Source organism: Mytilus californianus, unplaced genomic scaffold (genome assembly GCF_021869535.1).
Source record: "Mytilus californianus isolate M0D057914Y unplaced genomic scaffold, xbMytCali1.0.p SCAF_10, whole genome shotgun sequence".
Classification (NCBI taxonomy): Eukaryota; Metazoa; Mollusca; class Bivalvia; order Mytilida; family Mytilidae; genus Mytilus; species Mytilus californianus.
In genome coordinates this window covers 29062387-29083147 of record NW_026262582.1, presented here as the reverse complement: position 1 = coordinate 29083147, position 20761 = coordinate 29062387, and the positions used below count along the sequence as shown (strand labels likewise).

At 33.2% G+C, this 20761-nt stretch overlaps 3 long non-coding RNA genes across 3 annotated transcripts in view; 2 read left to right on the top strand and 1 right to left on the bottom strand.

Moving 5' to 3' along the window:
• The window catches only part of LOC127717900 (uncharacterized), a 221339-nt gene that overhangs the window by 35255 nt on the left and 165323 nt on the right, over positions 1-20761 (top strand). The gene's annotated exons all lie outside the window — the stretch shown is intronic.
• Positions 1743-19065, bottom strand: LOC127717897 (uncharacterized). Its single transcript, XR_007989463.1, has 3 exons — positions 18897-19065; positions 13395-13510; positions 1743-1819 (listed from the first exon to the last, which is right to left on the bottom strand). It is a non-coding gene; the product is annotated as an uncharacterized LOC127717897 (long non-coding RNA).
• Positions 7586-9485, top strand: LOC127717894 (uncharacterized). Its single transcript, XR_007989460.1, has 2 exons — positions 7586-7983; positions 8783-9485. It is a non-coding gene; the product is annotated as an uncharacterized LOC127717894 (long non-coding RNA).

The following is a 20761-nucleotide window of genomic DNA, read 5'->3' as shown; positions in this document are numbered from 1 at the left end:
GCAAGGAATTATATTTTTTTTATTTAGCAATTGATTATTCTTTTGCTTTCTATCTTGTCTAACTGTTCAGCTTAAAATCCACGATCACACAATTTCATCATAGATAGATATTTATGATGAAACTATATCTGTTACAGTCACTATACACCTCCTTTCAGTAACAAACTTCTTGTGTATATTGAAAGTGAAAGGTAATCATATGCAAACTAAATGTGCCCCTCCCCCTATACCACTTAACATATACTTTAACAAACATATATTGAGATAATGTATTATTTGTGAAGAATCCAGAAATCAAATTTGGATATAAAATTGATCTACCTAAACTATTCTTACTAAACCAAACAATAATGATCATCTTAAGTTTGTTCTATTTTAGATCTTGTTATTATAGTTCAACAAGGTTAAATTCATACCAACATTTATGGTCGAAAGGACGAATTTTCCAATTTTCAATCGTGATACTCCTTCTTATGGAGTATGTATTTTAATTTGTTGTTTTACTATGCAGTGAAGTCTCGGTTTTCCATGAACGTAATAGATTAATTACTAAAGATCTTTTACATAAAAACGTATAGATATCAATAATTGATCGAGGTTAATGATTAGTTTTATCTCAAATGCAGAAATATAGTGTTGAAGTTTGATTCACTTGCTGGTTTTTTTTTCATGTGACTTTTCTCTGCAATATCTTTGATAAAGCTACCAAAATATGCAGTCGTCCTTCAACATGTTCAACAATATTTCTGTACTTAAAAAGATATTTTGAAAATCATATATTTGATGGCATTCCGTCAATACGTTTTGGTACTTCTGATATTTGTAAGTATCAGTTTCCCTAAGTTTTGTCTGTAGTACTACTAATAATTATGTGTTTGCTTTTCAATAGAGTTTTTAGCGCTGCACAAGATCATGTCATCTATTACTGTCTATGACGTTACTGCATGAAATCTTCTATGTGGTACATAAACTTATATTTAGTATAGGACAGATTGATTAATTATCAAAATGTTAAATACTTCACTTTCTGTAAGAATTCTTTATTATGGTAGAGTTTGGTATTTATTTGGTGTTTTGGTACCTTTGTGATAATTGAAACCTTGAAGACGTATTACGCCCGTCCCAAGCAAGAAACTTCGTCAGTAGTTGTCGCTTGACATAAACATGATAGATTAACATTTTTGTTGGAAAATTAGTTTTGCAAGGAAAATCTTTAAAAAGATTTTGCTAAATTTCGTTACAAATCTAACTCGGGACGATTTAAAGATTGATCTATTTTATGAACACCTGTCTATCGTTGACAACTGTATATTGCCCTCGTTAAGTCTTTTATTTATTTTGTCTTTTGGTTGCTGTTTCGTTGAAGTATCTTTAATGATCTGATAATTCCATTTACTTGTTGTCATTATAATTATTAGACAAAAAGTAGTACTCAATGCTTTTTTTCGTTTGGCTGTTTTCCTAAGGAAATTGCCTTCGGGTATTGTATACTTCGTGAATGTATTTATTTGAGTTCCATATAATTATTTATATACAATCAACAATTATTCAGTTGTAGTATTTTATAGTGCATAGAAATCCACATACTATTGGAAAAAGAAGGGAAAATATTGATTTTCCATTAAATGAGAAGGGCGTCTATTTATTCATTTTTTTCTTTTCATTCATTCATTCATTTATCTATTTCTTCGGAGTATATTTGTTGTGCCTCAAATAAATCCGAAAAACATACATTACCTGCGATGCTGGCTTCAAGGTTTTCTTCAGTTCGTAGAAGTTCATAGATGAATCTGTCCTCCAAACGATTCATTTCTTGATCCTGCAAGTATCAAACTTATCAATTTATATAAGAAATATAACAACTAAAAATGCAATATTGTGTTTGCAAATTCAACCTGTAGACATCTAATGTCATTCCATATCTGTAAAAAAAAGTTTTTTCGTTAAGATGTTCTTCATGATTATACTTTTTTTGTTGTGCTCAATGCCAATACTTTAGAAATAATTCAATTTTGAAAATTATAGTTTGAAATCATATGTAATAATTTGAAGATGCAGTATGGTTGCCGTCTGCGAAAGGCCTTCAAATATAAACAAAAACCCTTAGAGTTTCAAGCGGTAGAAATTTCCGAGAAACATTACAGTCCATAGGGTAACAACTTTTAAAATGAAAGAAGCAATAATAACAGACTACAAGCACTAAACAATATACCCCTGGTTTACGTTTCAGATTGTAAAAGCTTTTAGTTCGATCAAATATAAGGCAATGGTGTAACAGAACAATATCAAAACAAACTGTAACAGCCAGTTGAAAGAGCTTGACACATCACATAAATACCACAAAGAAAATAAACTAAAACAAATAAAAAAAGACACAACGTTTCAATCGAAGATTACGCTTACTTAGTGGCAGAGGAAAGACATGAGCTGGTGAAGATAGGATGTACTGAAAACTAATCAACGATATCTAGTAGTAAAACGACTATGCTTCCGACACTAAACTATAAACTTGTATACCTCCAACAGAATAAATGAATGACTTTTTAAGCAGTCTGCTTAACAACGATGATATATTATTATACATATCGACGCAACGTACAGCCATACGTCCTATGATCGGCAAAACAATGTTTCTCTTGCATTAAGTATTATCCAATTCAAAATTAAATCAATATTAACTAAAATCTTTATGAATAAATTTATCGAAAGAATACATAATTTAGTATGTATTTATATATTATGTATTAATATACACTGTCAGGTTCTATTAACTATACAACAGCTATTGTGTACAGCCCTTGGGTGGTGTAAAAGAGGGGCGAAAGATACCAGAGGGACAGTCAAACTCATAGATCGAAAATAAACTGACAACGCCATGGCTAAAAAATAAAAAGACAAACAGACAAATAATAGTACACAAGACACAACATAGAAAACTAAAGACTAAGCACCACGAACCCAACCAAAAACTGGGGATGATCTCGGGTGTTCCGGAAGGGTAAGCAGATCCTGCTCCACATGTGGCACCCGTCGTCTTGCTCATGTTATTACAAATCCGGTAAATAGTCTAATTCGGTAGGTCACACTCGTGGTGAAAAAGGAAGTGGATTGTAATTACGACATAAGGAACATATCCGATATTATCTGTGAAACGGTTATTCCATGACGGTCAACCAACTCGTGATGGCGTCCGTAAAATTAAAGAAGGGATGATTTCAACTTCACCATTTGGAACTCTTGGTTTAATAGCTTCCTTGTGAGCAGTAACCCTCTATCAAGGAAATCATGATAGGAAATACAAGCCCGGAAATATCGTATCAATTGGGAGATATATACTCCGTATGCAGGCGCTGCTGGAATGTTGCTACATAGAAATGGAAAGTTCACAATTGGGAAGCTGAAATCATCTCTTTTGTCGTAAAGTTTTGTTTTCAACCGACCCTCATTGTCAATTTCTAGATGTAAGTCAAGATATGAGGCAGACTTAACTGTATCTGTTGTATCCTTTATCTCTAGTTCGATGGGATAGATGCGTTCAACATAGTCACCAAATTTTCAATTATTTAGTGAGAGAACATCATCTATATAGCGGAAAGTAAAGTTAAAGGATATTGCTAACTTCTTATCTTTCTTCCTAAGAAGTTCCTGTATGAAGTCAGCCTCATAATAATAAAAAAACAAGTCGGCAAAAAGAGGAGCACAATTGGTTCCCATTGGAATGCCGACAGTCTGTTGAAAAACACGTCCTCCAAACGTAACAAATATGTTGTCAATCAAGAAATCAAGCATCTTTGTAATGTCAGTTTCAGAGAATTTTTTGTTTGAATCAGAGTGATTCTTTACAAAGTAGGATTTATCCCTCCCCAAGACAAGATTCTTGTTTCTTCGTTCGCCATTCTTTTTTATGAAACAAAGCAATACCAACTATTTCAATTTGTCTTTTAGTTTGGAATGGGGAATACTTGTGTAAAGTGTAGAGAAGTCAAATGTTTTAATACTATTGCAAGATGAGAGAGTCTTAGATTGTATGTTCTCTAAAAGATCTTTGGAATTTTTTAGTATCCACATCTGATTCACGCCACCTCTAGAATAGGCAGTTTCACGATAACTTTGAAGCCCGGCTTTGATTGCTGATAAATAGATGTTAATAATTTAGAAAGAGGTTTCGTGGAGCACTTGGAAGATCAAGCAATATACCGTTGTTTGTAAGGACACTTAGGTAGTTTAGGTATCCAATACAGTGATGGAAGATTTAGTTCTTCATCTTTGGTTGAAATTCCAAAGGAACATAGAAGAGACCTATGATTATCCAGGATTTCCTCTTTGGTAAGTGTCGTGAGGGTATATGTTGAGTTTCCAAGTGAATTATCAATACCTAATCCATTTATCAAGCAGTTTATGTAATGAGATTTACACACAAAAACGATGTTATTTTGGGCTTTATCTGCAGAGACAACAACATATTTGTCATGGAGGTAGGAGAAGTGTTTTGCAACATTTGGGTCTTTAAAGATTGACGTAGCATGGGTATTAATAGACCCATTTATTTTCTTAATTCTGATTTGTATCAACGACCTCACAGCCTTAATTCATTCGGAAAGAGTATCTACGTCTTCTTTCCCGCGTTTAGCCAATTGCCTGGCATAATCCTCGACCGAATCAATCAGTATTTTGAAGTTGTATTTCCAATTGATGGATTTAGGCTCACGATATTTCGGACCTTTGGATAACACATTTCGCAGGGAAGTGTTATTGACAATGTTGAGGTATCCGGTAATAACGTGGCCAGCCGGATTATATGTGAATTGGGAACTAGCACAGGTGCAATCAGGAGGTTTAGACTTGAAGTCGTCAATATTGAGATCCTGCAAAACGTGCTTGTAATTGAAAATTTTAGTTGCAATTTGTTTGGTATAGGTATAAGAAATTATTGGTACAGACTGATCTTTAAAATAAGGAGGTATTTTCGACTGAACTAATTTATGATGAAGGATATTGCCTAAGTTGACGCCATCGAGACCTTTGTTGACAAAGGAAAGTTTAAGAAAAGATCTTTTCTCTTTTTCATCTTTTCCAATGCAAACTGGTTTGAAAAGTCTGTGACTTGCAATATCCGAAATGATAGCTGTACGTTTGTATTGGTTTGAATGAGGGTTTGTAACAGTGGTTTCCAAACATATATTGAACTGAGAATGAAGTTTTGAAAGAGGTAATGAATAAAGTTTCGTGTGAATGTGATGAATACCTAACGGCTTTTGTATAAATGGCAGCAAGTCATTAATAGAGACATCATGCAGATTAGGTGATGTATAATGACGATGACCATGACTGCGTCTACGTCAAGGAGTAGCGTTGAAAATATTCATCACATTCACCGAGCTACAGGAAGGACTGGATAAAATACCTTTACCATCAATTTTGTCATTGCAACCATATGGTGTCGCAGTTCCCAATTGTCGAATCCAGTAGTCCTCTTTTTGTCTACGGAGAGGCGTTGCAAGTTGAGGATTGTTAGTCTTGTGGTATATTTTTTCGATACTGTCATAGAAACGATGGAATGATTAGGCTGATTAAAATGCTGGTTAAGAATCTCGTTTGCATTGAGGTTGGTATCTGATCTATGGCCGCACATACGTTTGTTTAGCCTTCCTTTCGTTTCACTGACGTATAACAATCAGCAGAGGTTACACTCTAATCCGTAGACGACATTTATAGATTTACAATTCAGGTCATCGTAGCTTCTAGTAAAATAAGACTTTTAAGTTAAATTGCTAGTGAATTGAGCATCTGTTATTAGAATTTCACAAGTTTTGCAGCCATTTGCTTCACATTTCGAAATGAGACTGTGTTGTTCAGAGTCATCAAAATCCAAAATGTCTTTCAGGAGAACTGATCATGGCTGTGTATGTGTACTATTGCTATTGTCACTAGTATGATGATCTGAATGAGTCATGGTTGGGATATTTGTCATTTCTGGTGATGAGGGGATACCTGCCGTATCAGACGACACCGTGTCCATGGTGACGTCTATTTCGGACCTTTTTATACTGGGCGACGTCCGAGCCAGTATCCTTCTAGATCTTCGTAAATTCATGCAATTTTGCTACTGGGCGGATGATGTCCTCGTGGACAAAATGTCTACCAGCAGAGACATTGACCCAGTGGTTATAAAAGAGGGGCGAAAGATACCAGAGGGACAGTCAAACTCATAGATCGAAAATAAACTGACAACCCCATGGCTAAAAAATAAAAAGACAAACAGACAAATAATAGTACACAATACACAACATAAAAACTGAAGACTAAGCAACACGAACCCCACCAAAAACTGGCGGTGATCCCAAGTGCTCCGGAAGGGTAAGCAGATCCTGCTCCACATGTGGCACCAGTCGTGTTGCTCATGTAATTACAAATCCGGTAAATAGTCTAATTCGGTAGGTCACATTCGTGGTGAAAAAAGTAGTTGATTGTAATTAAGACATAAGGAACATATCCGATATCATCTGAGAAACGGTTATTCCATAACGGTCAGCCAACTCGTGATGATTTCAATATCACCATTTGTAACTCTTGGTTTAATAGCTTCCTTGTGAGCAGCAACCCTCTATCAAGGAAATCATGATAGGAAATACAAGCCCGGGAATATAGTATCAATTGGGAGATATATACTCCGTATGCAGGCGCTGCTGGAATGCTGCTACATAGAAATTGAAAGTTCACAATTGGGAAGCTGAAATCATCTCTTTTGTCGTAAAGTTTTGTTTTCAACCGACCCTCATTGTCAATTTCTTGATGTAAGTCAAGATACTTCCAAAAAAACGTGTATGGTGTAATGGTGTATATCATATGGTGCAATGGTAGAAGGTGTATGGTGCTACGGTGTACGGTGTAAGGGGAATGGTGTAATGGTGTAACGTGCGAGCGGGAATTGTGCGAATGAATGGTGTACGACATTTAAAACTATGCAAAATATTGATAAGAACTGATTTTTAATTTTATATATTAATTTACAATATTGTGATCAAAATTCGTTTTTTAAAATAAATAAATAATTTTGTAGTCGCACACTTTCTTTGAAATTAAATTGCATTATGGTGTATTGTGTAAGGTGTATGGTGCAAAGGTGTAACGTGTATGGTGTAATGGCACAGGATGTATGGTGTAATGGTGTATGGTGAATGGTGTAATGGTGTATGGTGTTAGTAGGAAGTTTACACCATCCAAGGACTGTACACCAACAGTTCAAAACTATAGCTTTCTGTTTTTTTAAATGATCATTTACAGGTTTTTTAGTAATTGCGTTATCGATACCCGACGTTGTTGTGTACCGTTTATATAGACAATAATAGTGTATTGACTTGACATATCAACGATATAAGGATGAGGCTTAGAAACGGGGAAATGCGAGGCTCTGCCGAGCAATTTCCCCGTTTCGGGCCGAATCCTTATATCGTTGATATGTCAAGTCAATACACTATTATTGTCTTTATACTGCAATCTAGAAAACAAAAACATTCTGAATTGTTGTTTATTGAGTTATTGTTATTTATTGGGGAAAATTACCCTTTAAAGGGCCTCAATGCGGAGTAATATTATAACGCAATAACAAAACCAATCCGATGGTGAACAATGGTGAAAGAATTCGTTTGAGTATGGACTAAAATATCAACAATAAGCATGAAACATAATGATTTATAGGTTTTAAACAAACAATATTAACAAGAAAAATATGTATTTCCAACAATTGTATAAGAAATAAGTTTGAATCGTTCTACGCTTCGCGATGTAAACATTTCATTTGAAGCGGTCACAGTTAATGGCGGTCACACATGTACACATTCATGGTTTGAATTTGTAATTTTGCACCGTAAAACATCGAGTTTATCCTGTTAGATGTGTTGGTTTGGGAACAAATTGTTGAATTGTCGGAACCAATGGAGAAATCGTCATCGACAGTTGTCCTAGAAGGCATTGCAGGGAGAGGTAAGTTTGAGGCAACTGGAACAAGGGGCTGAGGGGGTTCACCAGTCGTGTTGCTGAGGACATTAGATATCTGCTTGTGCTTGTCCTCATTTAAAGCGCTGTAATTTCTGATAGATTGCACATTTTTATGACCCGATATCTGCATTATGTCGGTATCTTGCACGTTATTGTCCTTCAGTTTTTGGACCAAGTATTTTCGCGCACTGTGGTTCGTCAGTCGCTTATTATCGTCCAAATTGCCCTTTTCCTTCATTACTTTCATGACACTGGCAAGTTTTTTGGACCCTAATCGCTGTCTGATGAACCACAGTTCATTTTCAGCTCCTGTTAGTGGTATAGTGCGTTTTGCTATGTAAAAGGGGTCATTTTCATTTGACATCCCAGATGGCCTCTTTGATGCAAATTTCTCATATAGTGCCACAGGGTCCCTCTCTCCTTCACACTCATACATCTTTGGGCTAACATCCCTAATGTCATTGACATTTTCCCCAGTGCGTGTTTTTGTTTGTCGCTCATTTAGTTCAAGGTACCTCGTACCATCTGAATCTGTATTTAAGGTTATATCTCCCCATCTGAAAGAGGAACATATACACAATGTACTTATAAATTTATAAATACTGTAGTCCGCAATTTCTATATATTTCCACTATTAATATGCATTATATGTGCAAACGTATGAAATTTAATAACCGTATAAATCCTTATTTATAATAAATTGATCAATAGTTTCACAATAAATGCTTTTTGATAGAATGTGACTGTCACTTTTGAAATTTCACACGAATATTTTGTTTTGTAGAGTGGATAAAAGCAGAGCTAGAAAATTAGGGATGTAACTATCAGACAGCATAAACTTGAGAGATCTTCAACAATGGAATTATGGTGTTTTGATCGGATTAAGTTTTTATCAACATAGTTTATCGTTTAGGAATTGCACGATTTATAATGGAACTATCTGTGATAATGATGTACCGTAAATAAAATGTGAAGTTGATTTGGTTCAACATATGTGAAAGTTTCGCAGGATATATATTTACTACGTAGAGTTTACATGTACTTGTTCCAAAATGTACTAGTAATGTAGATTTTTATGCGACAACATGATTCAGATACATGCATTTGTGTAAAACAGAAAAAGCATGGAATTATACAAAGTAAGCAGAAACATATGTGAAAGTTTCGCAGGATATATATTCACTACGTAGAGTTTACATGTACTTGTTCAAAAATGTACTAGTAATGTAGATTTTTATAGGACGACATGATTCAGATACATGTATTTGTGTAAAACAGAAAAAAGCATGGAATTATACAAAGTAGCAGAAAGGTGTCACATACACATGCATGAAGATCTTGCTTGGTATTAATTTACTAATCATAGTTATGTGTGGAGTTTTATGATTGGATATTCTGATATAAATACATTTTGGACATCTACTATGTACATTTACATGTATAATTCAAATATATCTATGGTAAATAAATGCATTTTCTATTTTTGATTTGATAATTAGAGTGATAATTTATATGCATCAGTGTTTTTTCACATGATATTCTGTACTAGTGTTATTGGCCATGGATTATACAATGTAAATAACAACATGTTTGTGTCAAAAACATGTACCTACCTAAGTTCATAATGTTCTGTTACACCTCTTAAACCAAAGTGGACAGAGTTGTTTAGCCACAGGGTATTTATCATTGCCTCTGGTGTAGAATCACCCAATAAGTTTTTTTCATATAGGGAGTTTATCTCTAGATCCGTCAAAGGTTGTGCACGGTTTGGCTTGTTGCCTTTGCCTTGTTTTTTCAAAACCTTTAGCTTAGTTTTTAAAGTATCCTTTGTTAATTGGAAATCATTGTTTTCACCACTAATTGAATGCCCATATTTGTGGCGCCTAAGCTTTCTATCTACTGATGACATAATTCCTTTTAAGGACGAAGGCTCATATTCTGTCCCATCCTGTTTGCGTACAATAATTAAAAAATTGGCCAATAAACTGTCAAGTTCATTCTGAGGGATGTTTTGAATATCCCTGTGCTCCTTTTTCATCTTGAAAAATTTCTGCACTAGCTTAATGTCATACATGGTTTTTTTGCAGGTGTTTTTGTTTTCATTTGATAGAATGAACAGTTGAATGTCCTCATCATCCATTTCAATTGAGTTTGGATCAAACTGTTTTGATACCCCAGCAGCTTCATCTTGTAGATTAGTAGGAACCAAATCATTGGAAATATCAATAGCATTATCAATAGGTAGATTTTCAGAGGTGGTCTCAAGGGATTGTTGTGGTTCTTTTGGAAAATCTTGAGGTGGAGGGTGTATTTCAGCCACTGTTGTTATTACATGTATGTTTGATTCTGGGGGATTAAGCGGAATATTTAAGGCATCAATTTGTAGTAATGTGTCCTGCAAATCTTCATCCATGTGGACATCCTCCAGACCTTCTAAGGGAGACCAGTCCAATGCAAAATATGGAATATCTTCAGACATGTTTGCTTTGCTCTTAGCTTAAGCATGAGCTGGCAGACGGTAGACAAGCAGACGAATTTTATTATTTTTGTTTTAAATATAGACTTAAGATAGGATCTAAGAAACATCTATGAACTAATTAAATACAAGATAAATTTCAAGACAAGATTTAGTACATTTAATTTTAATAAACAGATCACGTTTATCGCGATTTGGAACAAAACACATTTGTTTACATTGGAAACAAAGAAAGGTTGAAGAGGTCATCATGAATAACTAAAAAAAAGTAGTTCCGGCAACTACTATTTGAATATTCATGAGGAAAAGTGATATCAGGACAGTGACTGTATATGACATAGAAATATACAGTCAACGCATTTTGACTGCTCAAATAGAACGAGTGCAGTATAAAAAAGGATAAACGTCAATTTACATTTAACAAGTCATAACTGACAAAAGCCTACTTGTAAAATATAATCGCCGTAAGAACGAAGCAGCGGAACGCTATCGCGAAAAAAAGTAATAACAAACAATATGGAACATAAAAATTGTTTCGTTTGTTGTCAATTGGGTTTATTTTATGAAACAAGCATATTCGAGAAAAAATACATGAAAATAACAGATGTTCATATTATAATATTGTGTAGTCAGTTCAACGGGATGACTTCCGGTAGTATGATTACAAAAATATAATTCTGATCTAAATAGGGTAAATGTATAGTATAAAGGTATTGGAAAGTGTTCTTATATCTGTTTTCTAGTATATAGAATGATTTTGCTCCCTATGACAGGTGCGTTCTATATAATTTTACCTCTAATGATCTAAGGAAATAGAAAGTTATTATCGTGACTCATATAGTAATATGAAACTTCCATATTTTCTTGAAATTGATTGATCGTTAAAGGAAATACTAACTATCCTACCTGTGTATTTTATCTAATTTTAGCTCTTATGTTCTAAAAAAATGAATATTAAAATGGTTGTCAAAATTCATTTAGCAAGTTAAATTTGCTGATTTATTTGCTGAATGAGCATAATAGGTATTGTTGCTATCTATGACATGTGTCTTCTTTATGATGTTACCTGTTATATTTCAGAGAAAGACTAGGAAAACAGTGTCGTAACATGTACATTTATAGCAAGCTAATTTTGTTTTTAATTAGAACTACAGGTATTATATATTTTCATTCGAAAGTTTGCAATACTAGTACTAAAACACTGAAATAAGATTAATTAACGAGTAATGTAAAGAAAAATGTATTACATTGGTGCTTTAGACATTGTTAGAATACATTATAACAGTAGAATTGTAAATTTCATTATGCTTCATAATCGGGTTTAAACTTGTAGGTAATATTACAACTACAAGTGCATCAAAGAGAGTTCGTATTGGTGTTGAGAAAATCAATTGTGCTTGATGTCATGTTTTCATTTATTTACTGTTACCTATTAATTTCTATTATTTATGCACTTAAAACAATAATATATTTTTTTTTAAAGTATTTTGCTCCTGAGGTTGCCTTATTATTTATTTTATTATTAATTATAGAATAACTAATCGAAGAATTCAAATAGAGAAAAATATTCAACGAGTGACCGAACAACACATTAATTCACGAATGCGCGTAGCGCATGAGTTAATTATCAGTGTTGTTCGGTCACGAGTTGAATATTTTTCTCTATTTGAATTCTTTGATTAGTTATTCTTTTTATTACATTGGCAAATTGCTTTTTTTAATGAAATTAATGTATAAAATGTAAGGAACTATATCTTTTTTCTACGCATTCACAATTTGTTTTGATCCGACGTTATCGACGTCTTGACAACGCCTATTATTGTATGACGTCAGAGAGTGAAATAACCACGTTTATTTCACATGTGAAATTATCGGTTTTTATTTGACTGGGAAATCAATGTAATTCAAAGCTACCAATGTAATAACAGCATTTATTAAAGGATCATACAATATTGAATGTATTTATTGTCTCTATAATTTGAAATTTTTGTTGCTATACAAATTCATCTGAAATGTTAAAAGTTTTGATATAATAATATAGAGATGACATTGTGGTATGACCTTCGATGAGACAACTATCCATGAATAACAAAATACAAAGCTGTGATCCATCTCTATTTAAGATGTGAGGTTAATTTACCAATTCAACTGGTTACTCTCCATTAGTTTGACTAATTTATCTAATGTGAAGTAATCAATATCAAGTTTGAAAAATCTTCCGTTACAATTACTCATATGTCATGTGTTTTATATAATATTTTTTTATTTTAGTCCGAAATAAAATCAAAACTTAATTTTACATTTTAAAATAAGGATCTTTTTTCAATAGTGAATTCTTGTCGGTATTGATAACAGAAGTTGACTTTGTGATATTCGGTTTTACCCAAAAAGTTATCCTTAAAATCAAAAAAGATAAACATACCTTTCATCCCTGAACTTTCAAGGCGAGAATTACAAAAAGCAAATTTAACCTATCGTGAATTGGTTAGATATTCAATGGAAACAACAATGTTCGAATTGAATATAACTCTGACGCGGTAGCCCAAAGCGACAAAAGCAAATAAAAGATAAGACGAAAAAAAAGAAATGACAAAACAAAAGAGACATAAAGGCAAACACAGTCTGTAACACAATACATAGAAAGGTTAAACTGAGGAAAACAAACCCCATGCAATATCCGGGTTCGAATAGAAACTGATGTGTAAAAAGAATTGAAATAAAAAAGCAACGAACGACAAGAAAAATTACCCAAAAAAGCATACGAAGTTCATTTGTATCGATTGCAAAACAAAAATCACGATTAAGGCCATTCGAAAAATCTGATATCAAATTACTCATTAGTGTTAGCTACACTGGTTTGAAAAATCTTCTATTTTGTAAAATTTGACTAAAGGGTCAATTAAATCGCGTTTTCTCTTACCTCGTACATTGTACATGAACCATTGTGACAAACATGGTATTTCTTTTCTCCAATATTCATTTCTTCGACAATCTTCCCAACACCTGTATTTCTTCCTTGAGTTATAATCCAAAAATCTTAAATGGAAGAATTGATTACTTTAATAGTGTTATATCAATAGTAATAATAAAAAGTTCACCACACTTGAATTTAGTTGATAGGAAAATGAAGGTTTAAAGTTAACGTTTATTTTAAAACTCATATATATTGTTAGAATATAATTTATTTTACAACCAATTTAATAAAAATGTACTAGTTTTATAAGAAATGGGGAATAAGAAAGAACTTTGTGTATATATTCAATCACTTCCGTTGTCATATTAATGATTATTAAATACTGATTCCAAAAATATATCGTTTCCATATCCTTTCAATAATTTTTTTAAATAATGGTGATAATAAGCCACTTCTGGTCTATAAAATGTCCGAACAACAACAACAGCAACAACAAAAACAACAATAACAGTTGTTCAGAAAACACTTTAATATGGTCTATCCATCTTTCTCATATCAACTAATAATAAAAGACATAAGGAAGAAAATAATAACTTCTGGTGTCCGTAGAAAGCAAGTACATTACATTTTCTTATTCTCTCTGAGTATTATTTTTATTTCAACTCATATATAAAGGAGTTGTCTCCCATCTTCAGAGATACTATTATATAATGTTATTGCTGCAGATAGATGACAATTTATATTATAATATATATAATAATTATACTCAAAACTGTATTGCTCTCTTAAATACCGGTCATGACCCTCTAAGAAATCATAAAGGGGGCTTCTAGTATGAGAAAGTAACTGAAATTTTGCAGTCTAATATAGGGAATATAATTGCATTGAAGTAATGGGTGAAATAATTGGGTCCCGGGACGTTACATATGAGGACGAAGTTTTCTTCGGACTTCTACATTTGCGCGGGAATTTTTTCATGTATCGTTTTCTCCTCCTGTATCGTATGTCTCGGGACGGTGTGCTAAATAGAAGGAAAGGGAAAAGTAGGATTTCCCGCAAATTTGGTGTATCTTATTACCAAAGAATGGTGGCAGCTAAAGAATGAAAATAAATTCCGCATCATTTTAAAAGTAGTCTTGTGCTTTTCAACATACTGTTTAATAGCAAACAAAATGAATACTATGCAAAAACTCACCTGATCAAGCAGATTTTTGTATTTGATAAGGAATCTGATACAAAAAGATTAGTATATTTGTCGATTTAATGCTTTGGTTGTTATATTTTATCTAAATAGTTCTTTAATATGAAAAAAAAATCCCAGACTATATTGTTTCTTTGTTTACATTGAAAATTACTTCACAACTAAAATCCCGAACAACAGGACCAACATCGAAATTTTTCCGTGCTGTCGATACTTTTTTAACAGAAATTTAAAATATTCTGGAAACTCGTATTTTTGGAATTTGGTAAGAGGTTATTTTTTGTTCATCATTTGTTGGCGCCAATGCTGTAGGGAATCTCAAAAGTTACGGATTGTTTTTAATGTCATAATAGAAATGATGGCCTTTGTACATTTTATTGTAGTTTTGTTTTGCTGGAAAAAACGATATTTTAATGAATATTTATACAGAGTTCGTCCTCTTTCTCAGGTAACACCTCCCTTATATTAATTTGAAAAAAATATTCAAGAACCATTATTGATAATAAAGGTTTGAATACACTTTATACAGCAACCTTCTTTTAGAAAAAAATTAATTAGAAGATAATTTGTCTTTCACTGATTCCAAAATGTACAGTATCTAGTTATTTTCTTTGACACTAGGGAGATGGTGAATTATTTCCCAAAATTCACTTCCGGTGTCAACATATCATGATAGATTACTTTTTACTGATTTCAAAATATATTAGTTCCCATATGTAATCCAAATATAAGGGAGATAATCTATACTTCCGGTCTTCAAAATTCCATTTTCATTGTCATATGATAGCTTACATTACACTGATTCGAAAAACAAATTGTTACTTCTTGCTCATATGATTGGCTTTGCCATTGGACGTTAAGCAACCAACAATCAATCAATCATATGATAGGCTATAAAGCCTCACTGTGACTTTGAGATGACAAACCGCAATAAAAGCGCTGTTTCTTTGCTTTTTGTGTTTAATGTTGTGCATATACTGATTTTGTGTCATGGATGGATACCCAATGTCCTTTTTTCTATTAATTCTCCGTGATCTTAAGAACTTATGTTTCTAGGTACTTTGACATTAGATTAATGGCTTTTTCGGTTAAAATTTTCAAGGTCATATGACTTTCAAACTAAAGCAAAAGAGATAGCAGTTTAATCATGAACTAGTATGAATTTATAGTAAAAGTCAAAATCTAGAATAGCAAATTGATCTTTGACCTTGACCATAATTTCAAGTTCAAAGGTCTTTCATCTTAAAGCAAAAGAAAGGTCACAAAAACACTTATACTAAGTTGCAGCACGTCATTATCAATTATTTTTTTTAAAGCCTTTAATTGTTGAATGCTAAGAAATAACGATAACAAGCACTCTTTCAAAATTTAGAACAAGACCGTGACCTTTAATTCCTGCTAATTGACTACAAGACGTGACGAAACAAAAAAAAACATCTCAGACGTAAGAAGAAAAAAATGAATCATAACACAATCAAAAGTCTTTTTATGAAAAGACCTAATGAAATAATAATAATAACAATTATTCAGAAAACAATGCAGGGAACTCATTTGAATTTAAAACATGAGGATTAAATAATAACTTTCGGTGTCGGGAGATAAACACTGGTTTCCAAACTATAGAGCTTGTAGTAGTTTTCCGTGAAAAATGAGAAATTTGAAATCGAAAATCGAAAAATCAGGAATAGACAATTCCCACGGCACGCAGTAAAACTGGAATTTATTGTCTTTTCAGTAAAGTATTTTCGAGGCGTATGAATTTTTGGCACCAAAATTATAGTGGTAAATGGGTAGTTAAATGAGTATTACTTCCAGCCTTGCATTCGTACTGTGTACATCAAATTTTCTGAGAGCCAGTTTGTCAAAATGGATCCCATGGACTTTGACACTAACATTAAGCGGATAGATGGAGAAGAAAATCAGAAGTCTCAAAATGATTATTTAAGTAAACTAGATGGGATTTTTGCATCAAGATTGTAAGCATTCGGCAACTAACAAAACGAACGTTCAGAGGCACAGATGAGTAAACTCCAAAGTGATATTGTAACGGCGGATAACTACAAATTTCAAAAGAAGAGCTGTGAAGACCAATTCAAGTTCAACAAGAAGTTGAATGTGACACTCAAGGAAGCAGAATCCTGTTTAGAACCTTTAGATTTAAGCTAAGCAGATAATTAATGAAGGTATAGAACTTTAACTTGTCGCAAAAACTAGTGAAAATGGCAGATTCGTCTGAACATGGTTGGAGAGTAGTCCATGAATACACTTCAAACCCACTGGCCGATGATTTCGGAGGCGGCAAGAAGATTATGAGGGCAACATTGCGTGCGGAAAGAAAGGTGAAGGCAAAAAAATCCAGAAAGAAACGTCCGACTTTATATTTTATGCCTTCAACTTCAGCAGATAATGGTAACAACAGTGGTGGTGTTAATTCAGCTTGAAGGCCATGAGTGTGTGATAACTGTTATGAACCAGGCCATTGGTAGTTTAAATGCTCAGAATAAAACATAATTAATTGTTCACTAATGATACCAATATAAATAGCATTTTTTAGGTGATTTCATTGATGAAAGTTTAACATTGAAAACTACTCACTTAAACATGTTAAACGAAGCTCACTTACTAAGCAACGGCAATGATAGTATTTGTTTACTCAACCGTGAGGAATGTGACGATCAAATGTCTAGACATTTAAATACGCCCAGTAAATTGATCAGTCCTGTAGGTAAACTGAGAACAGCGATACACAAGTGGAACCAGTTGGGGCGACTGATTATATTTTACAGGTAACAGAAACGGTATACCATTTAAAAAACTTCCAATTGGGCAATAACAAATCTTCGTGAGACAATAGGAATTTTGTTTAAAGCGAGATTTCTAAACTATTAGAAAAAATGTTGTATTTCACAGGTTGCTAATAAACCATACGTTATTATTCCGCTTACGGTAGCTTTTTAATAGATCACAAAAGACCAAAATTAGTGTTAGATTGCAGACACATTAACAGTTGCATACACCAATTAAAATTTATATTTGAAAAGGGAGATTTTCTTTTTAGATATGATTCGAAAAGTGCAAACCATCATATTGAAATAAGTAAGGAGCACAATGAATATTTAGGTTTCAGTTTGGGTTATTGACGGAGAAACTTACTATTTTGTATTCGATGTTCTCCCTTTTGGTATTGCAAGTTCAGGACACATTTTTACAAAAGTTTTGAAAGAGGTCGTTAAGTACTGCAGAAACCTTGGATTAAAGATAATTATGTATCTTGATGACGCTTTGGGTGGAGCTTGTGATTTAGATTCTTCTAAAAAAAGCTAGTTTGTCTAAATTTGGTTTTCTTATAGCTGACGATAATTGTATTTGGTATCCACAACAAAACATTATTTTGATTGGTTTAGCATGTTTAGTGTGGGATATGTATCTAGGCAAAGTTCAGATTACTCAAGAGCAAGTTGACAGGTTGTTATTAAGTATTGTTAAAACACTTGACGGAGTAAGTAAAGGTAAAACTTTATACAGAGCAAAACTAGTTGGTTGTATTGTCGGACAATAATTGCAATGCAAGTTGTTTTTGGAAGTCTGGTAAGATTAAGGACAAGGGAATTATACAATTGCCTTGTTCTTAGAGATAGTTGGAAGTCACTGGTTGCTTTGACAGCTCCAGCTTTTGATGAGCTTAGATTTTGGTTGAATTCAGTCGGTGATCTGAATGAGAAGGGCGTGAATCTGTATGAGTCAGATTTATATGATCTTAAAGCTTATACAGATGCCTCAGAGATTGGTTTCGGGGGATTTGTAGTCCCTGCTTATGATATCAATTATGCTGAGTCGGTCTGTGACTCGAGCGATGTTCAGATGAACTGTATTCTGGTAACGCCTAGTTATAGTTTGATCACTGTAAAAATCTAAAAAAGATTAAGAGTTCTACATGGCGTGAACTCGAAGCAGTTAAAAGAACAGTAAAATTTCTCTTCATTTGCTTAAAAACCAGGATTTGCAAATCAATACAGATAATAAAAATTACATTCAATTGATTTTAAAAAAAAGAGAGAAGGGGCCATTGCGTTTTCATATTAACTTGAAGCTAAATTCTCAGAAAATCCATTTGTTTTTGTTATCACATTTCCCTTTTAAGTGCTATATCACGTCCCAGTGTATTATATATGCAACGTCACCATGCAACTTTGCCATTTTTTTGGTTTATCAAAATATTCTTCATTCCCCCACCCACCCCCCACCCCCCCCAGTTGTATGATCCCGCAGTAGACATTGTCTGAGTAATTCAAACACAAACGACTTACTTGCTTTTTTAACTATTTCACGCAAACACCTTTTAAGTTGAATTTTAGTCTTTTCATTTGGCAGATGTGTGTTAATTCCTCCGATAAAAGAAAAAAGTGCCACCGGCTTTTCATTTTGCCATTTTTTAAATAAATGTTCGTATTTAATTGGAATCTCCTGAAAAGCAAAGGAAACTATTTTCTAATCTGATAATAACAAAATATACATATTAAAAAATACCTTCACAAATACAAAACGATTGCACTTTTTGCCAAATTCTTTAGTTTAAAGTTCAAATACATTGATGATGTCCTGTCGTGCAATAACCCACATTTCGGTTGGAACTTAAAACACTTAAATTAGAATTTGTGTTTCTTATTTGCAACTTTTTCTTACATTTCACACTGATGTAGTATTTCAAGTTAGAAATTACGACTGAAATGAGGAGTTTTAGTGTCCCCATTGTTAACTTCACATTTCTCAAAAATACTATCAGCCTCAACGAATGTTTATACATCTCAATTGATATTTCACGCTGGGTTCATATTCGCATTTTACGGTCTTCTCTGACATAATTGTGCCCATAATGCATAAAAACACGTAGCCTGACAGTGATATGAAGAAAAACTACTGAAATCGTAACTTCGCAAGCTCACCATCACAAGCACAAATTGGTTGACCAATACATTATGTCTGCGTACAAATGACTGCACGTCTCGTGAAAAGTGTGGCTATTGCTTCGCTTTGATTGATGAGAAGTATTGTTCGTATAAATCGTATTGATGTAATGACTAGTTCCGCACAAGGCAACGTTGCGTATACAAAAGTGTTACGTAAACAATCGTTACATAGTTAATGAATAGGGCAAACCCTTGACACTGGAGGCGCCGAGAAGTGGAAATTAATTAAAATTATAAAAAAAATCAAAATACAAATTGTGAAATGATAATAAGAGTCCAGGTAATAAATAGAAATCATTGAAGTATCTAAATACTATGATCATTATCAAAATTACGGCACACTATTCAAAGTCTTTTATTTTGATAAAAAAAAAGTCCATTCTCGAATCTTTAGCTTGGCTTTACTTTTCGATTTACCCAATGTGGTCGGAAAACGGTTAACGCATTCAGTTTTGAAATTGGACGACTCGTTGACTTGTTGCGCACAAGGCAACGTTACATGTACAAAGGTGTTACGTAAACAATAGTTAATGTCAGTGACGTTAGTTACATAGTCATTGTTTTGTTATTATATAGATCTAAAGATACCAATTGGTCGGTAAAATTACAGATTAGGTCATGTTTCCCATCTTGACTATTTCGGGATTTTTGTGGATGCTAATGCATGAATAGACGAACAAACATCTTCTTTTTACACTTTATATTCTCTCCGAGACTAGCTATAAACTTAATAGTTCCTAATGCTGAATAGTTCACTACGTACATGTACATATTTCGCCATTGCACATGCTTCATACATCTAGATCATTCGACCGATACAATTTGGCTGTGTCGTAACTTACAAATCAAGTATGTTTTCCATGCTACAGTTTTTTTTGTTTTTTTGTTGTTTTTTTTTTTTTTCTTTACTTTTCACATGAATGGATTTCAAACTTCCTTATTTTACACCATCGTTCCACAATATTAACTAAGAATTCATTTAAGACAGTTCAAGTCGTGATCAAAATTACTTGTAAGCTAATTTTGCAGCAAAATGCAGATAAAGGCTCCTAAAACGCCAAACATCATCAAGAATCATACCAAAATATAAAAATAAATCAAAAAGTCATTAAACAAAAAACCAAAACTTGATTAAATTATTAATTCAGATTACACGTACTTACATCATGTCACCAAAATGGAATGTGGCACCTTTTGCCAATTTA